Consider the following 12,317-nt stretch of genomic DNA (forward strand, 5'->3'; position numbering starts at 1 on the left):
TAGGCAGCCCAGTCAAGGCAGGAGATGCCACTGAGGTGTGGTGAGCCCCAGAACAGGGAAGTCAGAGAGGCCCAGGGAGCTCTGCCCCAGACTTTGGCCCAACCCTGGGCCCTCCCTGGGATGGCAAACTCTGGAAAGACCTACAAGGTGGGTAGGAGCCTGGTCTGGGTGCGTAGCACCCCCAAGGATGACCTCTGCCTCCCACCCCTAAGCACCCAGATTGCAATGGGGCCTCAAGATAAGGAGTTATGATAAGCATACTTTATAACCCCACACAACCTTGGACTCCCACCCAGCTGAGGACAAAGTCAGACAGTTTTCCCTGGGCCCCAGGTTCTCCAGAGAGCCCCTCATTTCTGCAGCCCTCATCGAAAGCCTGGGGCTCTCAGGGCGGCTCCCCTCCAGCAGCAGGGCGGCTCCTCAGGAGCCACAGCAACCAGGACCCAGGCTCAAGGCTGATCACCTGACACCTCTGCTCAGTGGACAGGGAGCTCAGCCGAGGGGGAGGGGATGCAGCTGGGAGGGGGTGCAGCTGGAGAGGCCTCACCCCCAGAAGCAGGCCCCTTTGCAGGGATGCTTCCCCAAGTGCCTGGGCAGCCACCTTCTCCCTAGTCGACATCAACCCCAAAGGGGCAGGGGTAGCAGCAATGTTTGTCACCCTCCTTTTCTGGTGAAGAGGGAGAGACCCAAAGTCTTTTCCAGAGACTTCCCTGAGGCTGTGTAGCAGTTCATAGCCAATCTCAGTCTCCTGGCTTTTTCTTTGTATTTTACTGTGTTATTTTTATTGAGGCAATGACAGTTTACAGCATGGTATGTAAGGTGAGGCTATTGGTTCGCACCTCTTCAGATGTATGTTACGATACCAAGTTCATCACCAAAGCACCCACAGTCCTCCACCACAGTCCACGGGGCCCTGTCCCTTTTTGCTCCCCACCCCCAGCACTCCCCGCCCCCTTTCTGTCTGGCAGCACTGTTTACAGTCGCCAAGTTCTAGAAACAACCCAAATGCCCAGTGCCAGAGGACTGGATAAAGGAGACGTGGCTCATATACATAAAGGAATACTACTCCGCTATAAAAAATAAGAAGAAGAAGAAGATAAAATCTCATCATTTCTCATCATTTGGGACACTATAGATGGAGCTGAAGGGGTTGATGCTATGCAAGATAAAGGAGAAGTCAGAAGGAGAGAGACGAGTATCAGATGGTCTCACTCATACATGAGACACAGAGAAACAATACGAAGACAAAACCAAAACAAACCCTAGAAATCTTGGCTCTTTTTGTAAGTCAAATTTCTCAACCTCGACTGACATTTACAGTCAGATATTTCTTTGCCGTGGAGCTGTCCCAAGCCTTGGAGGGTGGTTAGCAGCATCACTGCCTCCACCAGATGCCAGGAGTTTGCCCTGAGTGATGACAGCAAAGATGTCCTTAGATCTCATCAAATGACTCCTGGGTGCAGTCGCTGGAATGAGAACTACGGCCGAGAACTACAACCCCTGAAAGGCAGGGCAGACCTGCCGACTCGAAACTGAAGGCCATCTGCTGTGGGCTCTACATCTCCCCTCCTCTGCCAGATGTGCCAGGCAGGAGGGCCTGAGGCGCTGTTAAGGACCTGGGAGCTCAGTCCCCACTGAGCAGAGGTGGCCTCAATGGCTAGGGCCATGCTTTGTAGTCTCTTTCTAAGACCACTGTCCCACCCCCACCTACAAGCCATTCCCTCCCTGGCATTCAATATTACAGCGGTCTTTCAACACTTTCAATCACACAATCCAAGGAGTAAAAAATGTTGTGCACCCCCAACATATGCTACTTTTCTCATAAATTGTTTATGACCATCAATGCACAAACATATCATGTACCTCAGCAAACATATACAAAAATGGATCTATGAAAACATTGAGATGGGAAATGTAAGTTACATCCGCGATAAATACTACAGCATAGAAATTAGACAGTCTTTCAGTACCAAGTGTTGGGGAGGATATGGAATAATAGGAATTCTTAGGTATCAAAGCAAGGCTAACTTTGTACAAACACTTAACAATTTACTAACCTTGCAATGTGCATTCATTCATACACAATTGCCATGTGCTCTAGCAGTACTCTGGAGAAATGTATGCATCAATGCATGAAGAAGCACATACAGGGATGTTCTTACAGTGTTGTGTGCAGTAGCACAAAAAAAAAGAAAAGAAAAAAAGTAGGCCCTCCCTGGTGGCGCAGCGGGTTAAAGCACAGCACTGAGAAGCTTAAGCCACTTCTGCTTGAGTTCGATCCCCAGCCAGGGAGGTGACCCACATGGCATGGTAGATCTCTCCTGACCCGCCCGCTGCTCCCCTCAGCAGTGTACTTTGTCAGTCTGCCTGTTCTGCTCCCCACTGTGTCTCTGGTGAAACCACTCACCGCCCCTGCGCGTCTGACCTGTACCCCAATTCTGTATGAATAAAAAAATCTTTAAAAAAAAGAAAAAAGTACAAGCAACCCAGTTCATGAGTAGGGGTATGGACAGAAAGAGGGTAATGTGCCCTCCCTGGTGGTGCAGTGGGTTAAAGCTATTCACAGTCACTGCAGCCTGAGTTCAATCCCTGGCCAGGATTGAATTGGTACGGCAGACCTCTCCTGTCTCACCTGCTGCTCCCCTCAACAGTGTACTTTAGTTGATCTGCCTGTCTGCTCCCCACTCTGTCTCTGATGAATCCTTTCACCCCTTGCACCTCTGACCTATACCCTGGTTCTTATATGCATAAGTGAATAAATCTTTAAAAAAGAAAGAAAGATGGTAACAAGTTCATGTGGTGGAATATTATACAGCAAAAAACAGACATGTTAGTTACACACAGCAACATGTTGAATCTTACAAGACTATTGTGAGGGCAGAGAGCAAAGGATAGAATTTAAAAGAAGACATTCAGTGTTCCGGTTGTACTTGTATTAAATTCAAAATCAGGTAAATTTCACTTCTACTGTTAAAGGATGCACACTTAGGTGGTTACATGACAAAGAAAAGATGATCAGAATGTTTAGAAGAGTGGTTATGTCTGGGAGACACAGAAGATCACTCCAGCGGACTTTGGAATATAGGCTACATTCTATTTCTTCATCTGGGGAGTGGTTACCTAATGGTTACATTCTTGTAATTATTTATTACATTGTATATATACTTATACTATTTCCAGCAGTTATGCTATATTTGATGCTAAAAATGGGGGTGGGGAGGATGAGCTCGAAATAAATAAAAATAGAAGCTCTAATATTTTCTCCTCACACCTGCCTTTGAAAACTGCTATAACTGGGTCAATCTGGAGAGAACCTACGATCTGTTGCAGGTCGCCATATCTGGTAACACTCAGGGCCATCTCTGGAGGGGCTGCTCAGCTGACCCAGCCCACAGGAGCCAGGCACCACAGTCCCTTTCCTCTCCCACCCAAAGGCCGTCCTGGCCACCACCTAGCCCTGCTGGCCAAGGCCAGTGGGCTGCAGCACCCCACATCACCCCTGCCTGGGCTCTCACTGGGCCTTGACATCAAGACTCAGAGGCACACATGGGAGGAATTAGGGCAGCAGGGCAGGCCTCCAGCCCCTCCAGACACTCCAAAAGTTGCAAGAGGCAGAAAGAGGATGGGGAAAGGGGGTCCGAGAGCAGAGAAGTAAGACATGCACCCACTAAAGGCTGGTGTGGGGTTAGGTAGGGGCCATGTACTTCTCCCTCGCTCCAGACCCAGGTCAGGTCTTTGGGCTGTCGGACCCTATTCGCACCTTGAGCTGAGCTCCAGGCTCAGGGCTTCTGGGGGGACGGGCAGAGGAGCCTCCCTGTGGCCTCTCCTCACACTCAGCAGCCTGGAGCTCTCCTCAAAGAAAGGACTCTGCACAGAGGGAAGCTGCACCCAGTACTACAGAGCTGACCCCCAAAGAGAGGATCTGGGTGGGGAGGGAGGTAGAGTCGCCCTTTTGGGTGCCCAGAGGGCAGGAAGAGAAGACCAGTTCTCCCTGCTGGCATGAGCCTCTCCAGATCAGGGAAAGAAATCCTTCAGGCCAGAGCTGGTCTCTAGCCATCTGTACTACCTTATGTGCCTCTCCTTTCTCTGTCCTACTGAGACCCCCATTGGGCTGTCACCTCCCAGGGAGGAACATGCACTTCTTCCCACCCATACCACTTAGCAGGCGGCATGCTTGGCACCCAGGAGGCACTTGGTCTGTGCCTGCTGGGCCACATGGTCCCCCCTGGGCCCCTGCCCCGCCTCTGGACAACATGGGAGCAGCACAAGCTGGATTCCAGGGGCCCCCATCCCTCAGCCCAATCAGCCCCCAGTGGCAGCTGAGAGTGCACCTGGTCAGAGCAGGGAGGGGACGAGAGCAGCAGGGGTGGACAGTATAGTATGTCACCTCCTGGCCACTCTGCACCTCTCAGGACTGTAGGACTGTGGGGGGCTGGAGCAGGTGCTGTCCCCAAACCAATTATAAACAAGGCAGAGGACAGGCTGTGACTTCCCTTGGCAAACAGAAGAAAACAAACTCTCGCCCCACCCCACAGATCCACTGGTAGAACTGGTGGAGGAGGGGGAGGTCGTCTCAGCACAGGGAGGGACAGGCAGGAGCCTGAGCCAGAGCCAGGCTGGGCCTGGACCCCTGGGGAGGAGGCAGGGAGCAGGACCTTGTGAACAAGGGAGCTAGATGGTGAACTTCCTGCCCAGCAGAGACCCTAGTCAAGTACTCATGTGTCCTCATTTCTGGGTGCATGGCAGGGGTTCCATTCACATTCACTTACTCAGCCCTCAGAGATATGGTGAGCACCCACTAGGTGCCAGGGACACTGAATCAAACAAAACAGAGCAAAGCCATGTCAGGGGGTGCTCATGTTCCGGGGTCCATTCACCTGTTGACAGACCGGCTCAGACTCCATGCCCATCCTATCACTCCCCCCCCCCAATATCTGAAGGGCCTCCACACCTCTTCTCACTTCCCACCAAGCTTCACACCAATTCCTCCAGCTAGACAGAAGTGGGGCAGAGAGCCAGAGGCAAAGGGAAGACCGACTAGTCCAGGGACTGAGGGGTCACCAAAGGGTCTCAGAATGGTCCCTGCTCCTGGGGACATGACTTGGACAGGGAGACAAGCCTAAGAGGCCCGGAGCCATCAGAGGTGCAGAAGTCAGAAGAGTCTTAACAGTAGCTTCTCGAAGCATGGTCTGGGGCCCAACAGCATTAGCACCCCCTGAGAACTCGTTAGAAATCCAAATTCCAGACTGCCAGTCGCTTGTTGGCCTCCTGCAGACCTACTGATTCCAGACGTATTCCTCCAAAACCCTGGAGGTGGGGCCCAGCAACCTTTAACAACTCTTCCAGTGATTCTGCTGCCAACACCAGTAGAATCTGGGAACCCCTGTCCAAGAGAAAGGGCATCAGGCTCATTTGGGGAATTTCTTTTTCATACTGATGCCCAGGTCTCTGCCCCACCTTCCCCAAGCCCCGGATGTGGTGGTATTTTTTAAGAGCTCCCCAGGGAATCATATCACCCAGTTGGGGCGATCAAATGCAACACCTCTGTTCCATATCACCCAGTGTTCAAATGGAACAGCCCCTGTTTTCCTGGGAAGCTGTCCCTTGATGGAGAAGGCACCAGCAAGGGTTGGCAAGAGGGAATAGGTGTCTGCTGCGATCCCTGGATTCATAACGCCCGTGGCGCCACATTTTACGTTGGGACCTTCTCTGCATGGATGAGTCAACTAGGCAGCCTGCCCAGGCCCGGCCCTTCCCCCATGGAAGCTGGACCAGGGTAGGAGCTCATTCCTCCTCCTCACACCCACAGTCAGGAGCAAGAACAGCAAACTGGTGATGTATCTTTCTTGGCCCCTCTCTGCTGCTAGCTGTTTTTACCCACTGCTCCACCACACCACAGCAAAACACTTCCTGTGGGCACGATAAGTCCCAGATCTTGCCCTATCGCTGGGTTTCATCTCTGCCTTCGATGACATCTCAGCCGAGCCTGATGCATTGTGGAGCAGCAGGCAGCAGGAGGGCAGGGAGAGCCTTGGGTCATCGGTGGGTAATATGTAGCCAAGACAGGTGCTACCCAAGGAATCCCAAGGGGCAGGGCAGGGGTGGTCAAGATGCTGCCGGCACTGCCAACTCCCTTATGCAATCATGTTACCAAAAAAAGACCAGGCTGAGTGTGGAGCGAGAGGGAGTATTGGGGACAGACGGTACAGACCCTGCAAAATTCACGTAAGTCATTTCATCTGAAGATGTTGGAGACACCAGGCAGTCAGACACAGGGCAGTCATGTGCCCACACCCCTTTATTTCTTCCCTAGAGCTCTCTGTCTCTCTATTTCTTCACTTGGAAAAAAGAAATAAAGAAAGAAGTGTGTTATAAAAGTTAGTCATGGGCCCTCCCTGGTGGCACAACAGGTAAGGATGCAGCACTGCAAGCGAGCCGCAGCCACTTCAGCACCAGTTCAATCCCCGGCCCGGAGCTGACCCACATGGCACCTCAGACCTCTCCTGACCCGCCCGCTGCTCCCCTCAGCAGTGTACTTTGTCAATCTGCCTGTTCTGCTCCCCACTCTGTCTCTGGTGAATCCTCTCACCGCCCCCAGCACCTCTGGCTTGCACCCCATTTCTATGTGCACAAATAAAAATCACTTTTTTAAAAAGTCATAATTTTGTTTAGTAGGGCGCTACCCTAAGTACCATGCACGAACCTCATATTCACATACTCAGCCCTCGCCACAGCACTGTTAGGTAGATGACACTTTAATCCTTGCTTTCTGGGGGCTGAAATGAAGGCCCAGCAGGGCTAAGCAACCTCCCCAGGGTCACAGAGCGAGTAACCGCAGAAGTGGGATTCCAAGTCAGGCAGCCCAGCCCCAGCACCCACGCCCCTGACATCCCCAGCTAGGTGACACAGTCCAGAGCTCCATGCTCGATGGTGGCTATGTCTGTGCTGCAAGGGAAACTGCCTGGTGGCTCTAACAGGGCCAGGCTTTCACTAAGGTCTCCTGAGTATATACTCCAGCAGTCCCTGCCACTCCCCCACACCCCTGCCTTTCTGAAGCTCCCCCTGTGCTGATGCCTTTGCCAAAGATCTGGAGGCTTGCATTGCAGGGGCCCCCACCAATGATCTAGACTCACAGATATGGAAACTTCTTCCCATATCTGCAGGCCTGTGTGACAGGCCCAGCTACACAGCTTGACAAAGACCAATGTGAGGGTCCCCTGTGTTCTTCTCATGACCCTCACCGCTGTCCCACTCCAACCAATGGTGCCCACAGTCATTTCTCCACTTCTGTGCCAACTGAGGACCTCACCAACCTTTGAGGTTTTCAAGGAGACCCAGGAAGCCTTGTCTGAATCCAGCTTCTCCCAGGGACAGACATGGGAGTTCGCACTGCGGGTCCTTTCGTCACCTGTGTCAGCCCCTCAGCAGAGTGGCCAGTGCAGGTGTGGCCCTGCAGCCGGTATTGGCAAGTTCCCACCATGCTCAGACCACCACATGCCCACACTTTAAGGGAAACCCTGGGAATCTCTGAAGTGACCTTTCTTAGGGACTGAAAACAATATGGGAGCCCTTTGGGGCTGGAGGAGAATCCCTATCACTTTCAGACTGTGTGACTTCAGGCAGCTTGCTCATTCTTCTCTGAATCACTAATAATGAAAACAATAATTCCTACCTCATTCTAAAGAGTAAACACACAATAAATGTTGGCGACTACTGTTTATAACTAGATTTTATTATATTTTCTATTACAGCACATAGAGAACAGATGAATATTCTCATAATATAATAGTATGTGGCTACACTCTCACAGACACACGATTCGTTGATACACACACCTAGCTACTTATATCCTCGTGACCACGTGCACAAACTCCACGCACGAGCCCCACACGGACACCCGCGCATCGCCCAAACTCACCGTGTACCCAGCACCGCTCCAGCCAGCTCCTCACCACAGCCTGTGAGGTGTGTCTGTTTGCATCTCCCTCTGCAAGGGGAGGGCACGCATATCACACGCATACACCTTTGTGCACCCTCGGGTCTGGACGCGGCAGCTCTGGGAAGCCTGAGCTCCCTCCCCTCTGTATCAGAGGAGGCCAACCCAACTTCCACGGTCATCTCCAGGGCAGCCCCAAGCTGGGCCCCAAGTGCTGACTGCCCTCCATCTCTAGGACAAAGGCCTGAGCCGGCTTTCAAGACCTCTGGGGCTGGGGAAACCCCTGCCGCTAGCAGAAACCAAGTTGACTTTGAAAAGGAAGAGACCAAGGGATGGTGAGGGGGTAGCTGCCACTCCCTATGGGGGCAGGTGCTAAGTAGCTCTATAAACTCTGGCTAATGATGTGATTACAGCCATCAACAACCCCAGGAGGGGTCAGAACCAGAAGCCAGACCCCCACAGGGAAGCCAGGCCTGAGGAGGGTGAAGCCCCTCCCACCAGCTTTCCAGCTGAAAGGCAGAAAGGGAGGCTTGGCTGGCCTTTGAGTGGGGGGGCCTCAGGGAGACCACACTGTCCCTGGATGGGCTCCTGCTTGCCCTGGCCCCCTCCTGCCCACCTCTGGCATGGAGTCACCAGGCGTCAGCCCTCAGAAGCCCAGTGGGCTCTCCCTGGATTCAGGGAGCTCACCTGTGCTCACCTGATGTCTCCTGCCCAACCCCTGCACCTTTTCACGGGACTTGTCCCCAGGACATCTGGGCTCCCATTTGGCTCCACCTCACAGCTGAGTGGAGGGCAAAACAGCACTACAGCTGTAACAGGCCTTGGAAAATATAAGCAACATGACCCTTGGAGAAAAGCAGAGCACAGTCACCCCAAACAGCCCCTGATTTAAGCGCTCTGACTCCAAGCCTTCTCCATCTAGGAGACGGGCAGAAAGGAGCCAAGTGACTTGCTATTTTTCCCATAGCTGGGGAAACTGAGGCATGGTACAAGCACAATGTCAGACTCTCTGGCAGGACACCCAGGGCAGCCATCCTCTCCGCTTTCACTGCCTCTGAAGAACGGAACTTTATTGCTGCCTGGGCCCTAGACTGTGACTTCCCAGAGGCAGGGCCTATGAGCTGTCTCCCAGGCTGGTCACAAAGGGCCTCGGAATGAACAGGTCCAGGAGTGGACAACTGCATTCTGATCTGAGCCGCGCCAAAGGAAACCAGAGTCCAGCCCCTACTTTCCCCCACAACAGCCCAGGGCTTGGGCCAGTGAAATCTCATCCAGGGTGGGTACAGGCTCCTCAACCCACATCCCAGAGGTGTCACCCAGGACCTGCTCTCGCCCAACCCCCTTCCCTGCTCTGCTAATGGGGAGAGGGGGAGGACGGGGTGGAATCAACTGACACCTGCCCGCGAACGCTACACCAAAGCGGTGCGTTCAAGTTTAGTCCAGAAACTCTCCCCACAGAAGCGCTCCCAGCACAGACGGGCCAGAGGGCGCCGGCTGGAGTTTCGGGGGATGAGGAAGGACTGGGCGGTGAGGGGCAGACAAGGAGTGGGGAGGAGGGAAGCCTGGACTGTGCGGGCAGCGCAGACAAGCCCCGCCCCGGGCGCCCTCCCTTCCTCCCCGGGGGCTCCGGCTGGGGTGAGCCAGGCGGCTGCGGCGCGAACCTGCTAGCGCAACTCCGAGCAGCTCCAGGCAGCAGTGCGTGAAGCCAGAACGCGGGGTCGGGAGGGGGCCGAGGGGCGGGGACCGAGCTGGTATCCGCCCGCTCCCTTCGAGGGACAGCGGCAGAAGAGCGGATCCCGGTACCGACGGAGGGGGGCTGCGGGGCTGGCGAGAGAGGAGAAGCGCTGATGGTGGGGGTGGGGGGGGGGGGGGTGGTTAGGAACAACCTGGCATGGGGCGGCGCGAACTCAAGGAATAGGGCGGAGGGGGCGTGTCTTCCGGGATTGGGGATCCAGACCTCGGGGTATACTTCGGGGGTGCGCAGGGGGCTACGAGCTCCGGCAGAAAACAGAAAGAGGGACACACGGCGAGTGAGCTTCGGCTTTGGGGTTCTCTAAAATCATGGAATAATGCTAGGGGGAGAAAAAGGCCACGCTTAGGGCTATCTGGGAACACGAGCTGGGGCGGCTTCTTCAAGAGACAGACCGAGGAGGTGGAAGGGACGGGAAGGGAGGAGGGATGGTACTTCCACCCCCCACCCCGCAGCAGCCCAGCCCCCGGGGCGTGGCGCCTCTCCGGCCCGCCCACTCCCCCGGACTGTCCCAGCAGGGCCGGGCCGGGCCGGACTCGGCCCCCGCACACCTCCCCTACCTCGGGCCCCCTCCCGCGTACCATCCGCCCCGGCCGTACCACGGGTAGAGAAGGAGTGGGCGCAGCGCCCCCACGTCCCTCCAACTTCTTGCAAGTTCACTCCCACGCCTCCCGCCCCTCCGGCTCCCCGCTCCCGGGCCAGGAAGGCCCGTGCCCGCTCCGGCCCCTCCCGCCTGGTTACATAAGGTCGCTGAGAAGCCGCCCCCGGCCCCGGCCTAAAGGGAGGGGCCGGAGGGGCGCCCGAACTCGGCGGGCAGCGCCGCTCCAGCCATGCGCCCGGCGTCCGTAGGTAGAAAGACAGCGGGTGGGTGGCGGCGCCGCGCACACGGTCCCGCTCCCCCTCTCCAGCCGGCACCCCCACCCACCCACCTGTCTCTGGACCCACGGGCTGGGGGCCGGGGAGCTTGGGTGGGGGTTCCGGGCCCTCCGCGCACCCCTTGATCCCCGGCTCCGCTCACCTAGTTCTGAAGGTCAGTTCGTCCGCCGCCCGCGCCCCGCGACTCCGGCAACTTGTCCCAAGTTCAGGTGTCCGGCCCGCGAGCTGTTCCTGCCGCCCCCTCCCGGCTCCTCCGGCTCCGCGCCACCAGAGAGGCCCGCCCCGTCGGCCCTTCCCGCTGCCTCTCGCGCCGCCGCCTCTCCCTACGTCCAGCCGGCTGCCGCCGCCTCCGCTGTCACCAAGCCCCGCGCCGGGCGCCGGGGCTCCCGCTGTCACTTCGCACTCACTTCCCGCCGCGCCCGGCAGAGGGCAGCACCCACCGCCCCGCCCCGCCCTGCCCCGCCCCCCGTCGGCCTGTCGCGGTGCCCTCTGGGCAACGTAGTCCTCACTGAGACCTGCCTGGCACGCCGGGATTTGTAGTCTGGCTCCTTTGGGTCAGGGACTTGGCGTCAACTAACTAGACTCTTTTGTTCCCCTTTGTTTCTGGCTCCTTTGCAGGCCTTCTGACTCTTCTCAACCAGTGCTGTCCCCGTGTCCTGTCTGAGTCCCAAGGAGTGACTGCCTTAGTTTGTCTCTACCAGAGTCTAGGAAAGATGTGAGCTACAGATGGTTCGTTCATACCATAGAAACTCCTTCATGGCAGCGTCAGTCATCCTCCTGGTTTGGAGAGGGATCCAGGTCTGGATCTTTCTTGCCTTTTTACCTCTGCCCCAAGTCTAAGAGATAAGGGTGGGGCCAGCGAGGTGCCCGACAGGGTGAAATAAGACTAAAATGGAAACCACCCTCCCTCCCATAATGAGGTCTCCATATATAACCTCTCCCCACCTAGGCCTCATCATTTCCAGCTTGATGGACAGAAATTTTCTGATCTCTTTTCCTATCATCTTCCCCTGATGGAAGTTACAGCCATCATTCTCTGCTTTCCCCCCCCCCTCCTCTCCTCTTTATTCCATCCCCCTTCCTCCACTGCTCCCTCTTCCTTCTCCCTCCTCATCTATCTCCTCTTCATCCTCCTCCCCTTCTGCCTCCCCCTCCTGCTTTCCCTCCTGCCCCAGGTTTCTGGGTCAATATGGCTCTAAAGAAGGATAGGGGTGATGGTCAGAGCTATAAGACCTCTCATCCAGTTGGTTAGAACAAGTGGGACTTATTTCTAGGTGATCCAAGTAGTTATTCCTCTTGGCCTATGGATGCCCTGCCCTTCTTCAAATACCAGCCCTGAGACAGAGGAATCAAGATAAAAATATACTTAATCCAGACCTTTTGAAACCCTTCTGGAAATAGATTCTGGTGGCATCACCTTCCTACAGGACCCATGAGTGTTACAAGGACTTACAGGTATCTAGCATCCCTCAGAAAACTCTTTGAACAAAGATTTTTGGTTTTGGGTTTTTGAAGATTTATTTATTTATGCATAGAAGAACTGGGGTATAGGCCAGAGGTACAGGGGATGAGAGGATTCACCGGAAACACTGGGAAGCAGAACAGGAAGATCTACTGAAATACACTGCTGAGGGGAACAATGAGTGAGTCAGGAGAGGTCTGCTGCACCATGTGGGTCACCTCCCTGGCGGGGGATTGAACTCAAATCACTGTGGTTGTAATTCTGAGACTTAATCTCTAAGCCACCAGGGAAAT

The 12,317-nt window shown here is 55.0% G+C and overlaps 1 protein-coding gene across 2 annotated transcripts in view; it reads right to left on the reverse strand.

Moving 5' to 3' along the window:
* Positions 1-10,968, reverse strand: part of TFEB (transcription factor EB) — a 48,400-nt gene extending 37,432 nt beyond the window's left edge. Inside the window, exon 1 of one of the 2 annotated variants that reach the window (XM_004673464.2) lies at positions 10,705-10,968. The gene's annotated coding sequence lies outside the window, so the exon portion shown is untranslated. The remainder of the gene's footprint in view (positions 1-10,704) is intronic. The other variant, XM_012723658.1, reaches the window with a different exon arrangement.
* Positions 10,969-12,317: the final 1,349 nt, after the last annotated feature.

This window comes from Condylura cristata, unplaced genomic scaffold (genome assembly GCF_000260355.1).
Source record: "Condylura cristata isolate star-nosed mole 26May11 unplaced genomic scaffold, ConCri1.0 scaffold00001, whole genome shotgun sequence".
NCBI classification, from domain to species: domain Eukaryota; kingdom Metazoa; phylum Chordata; class Mammalia; order Eulipotyphla; family Talpidae; genus Condylura; species Condylura cristata.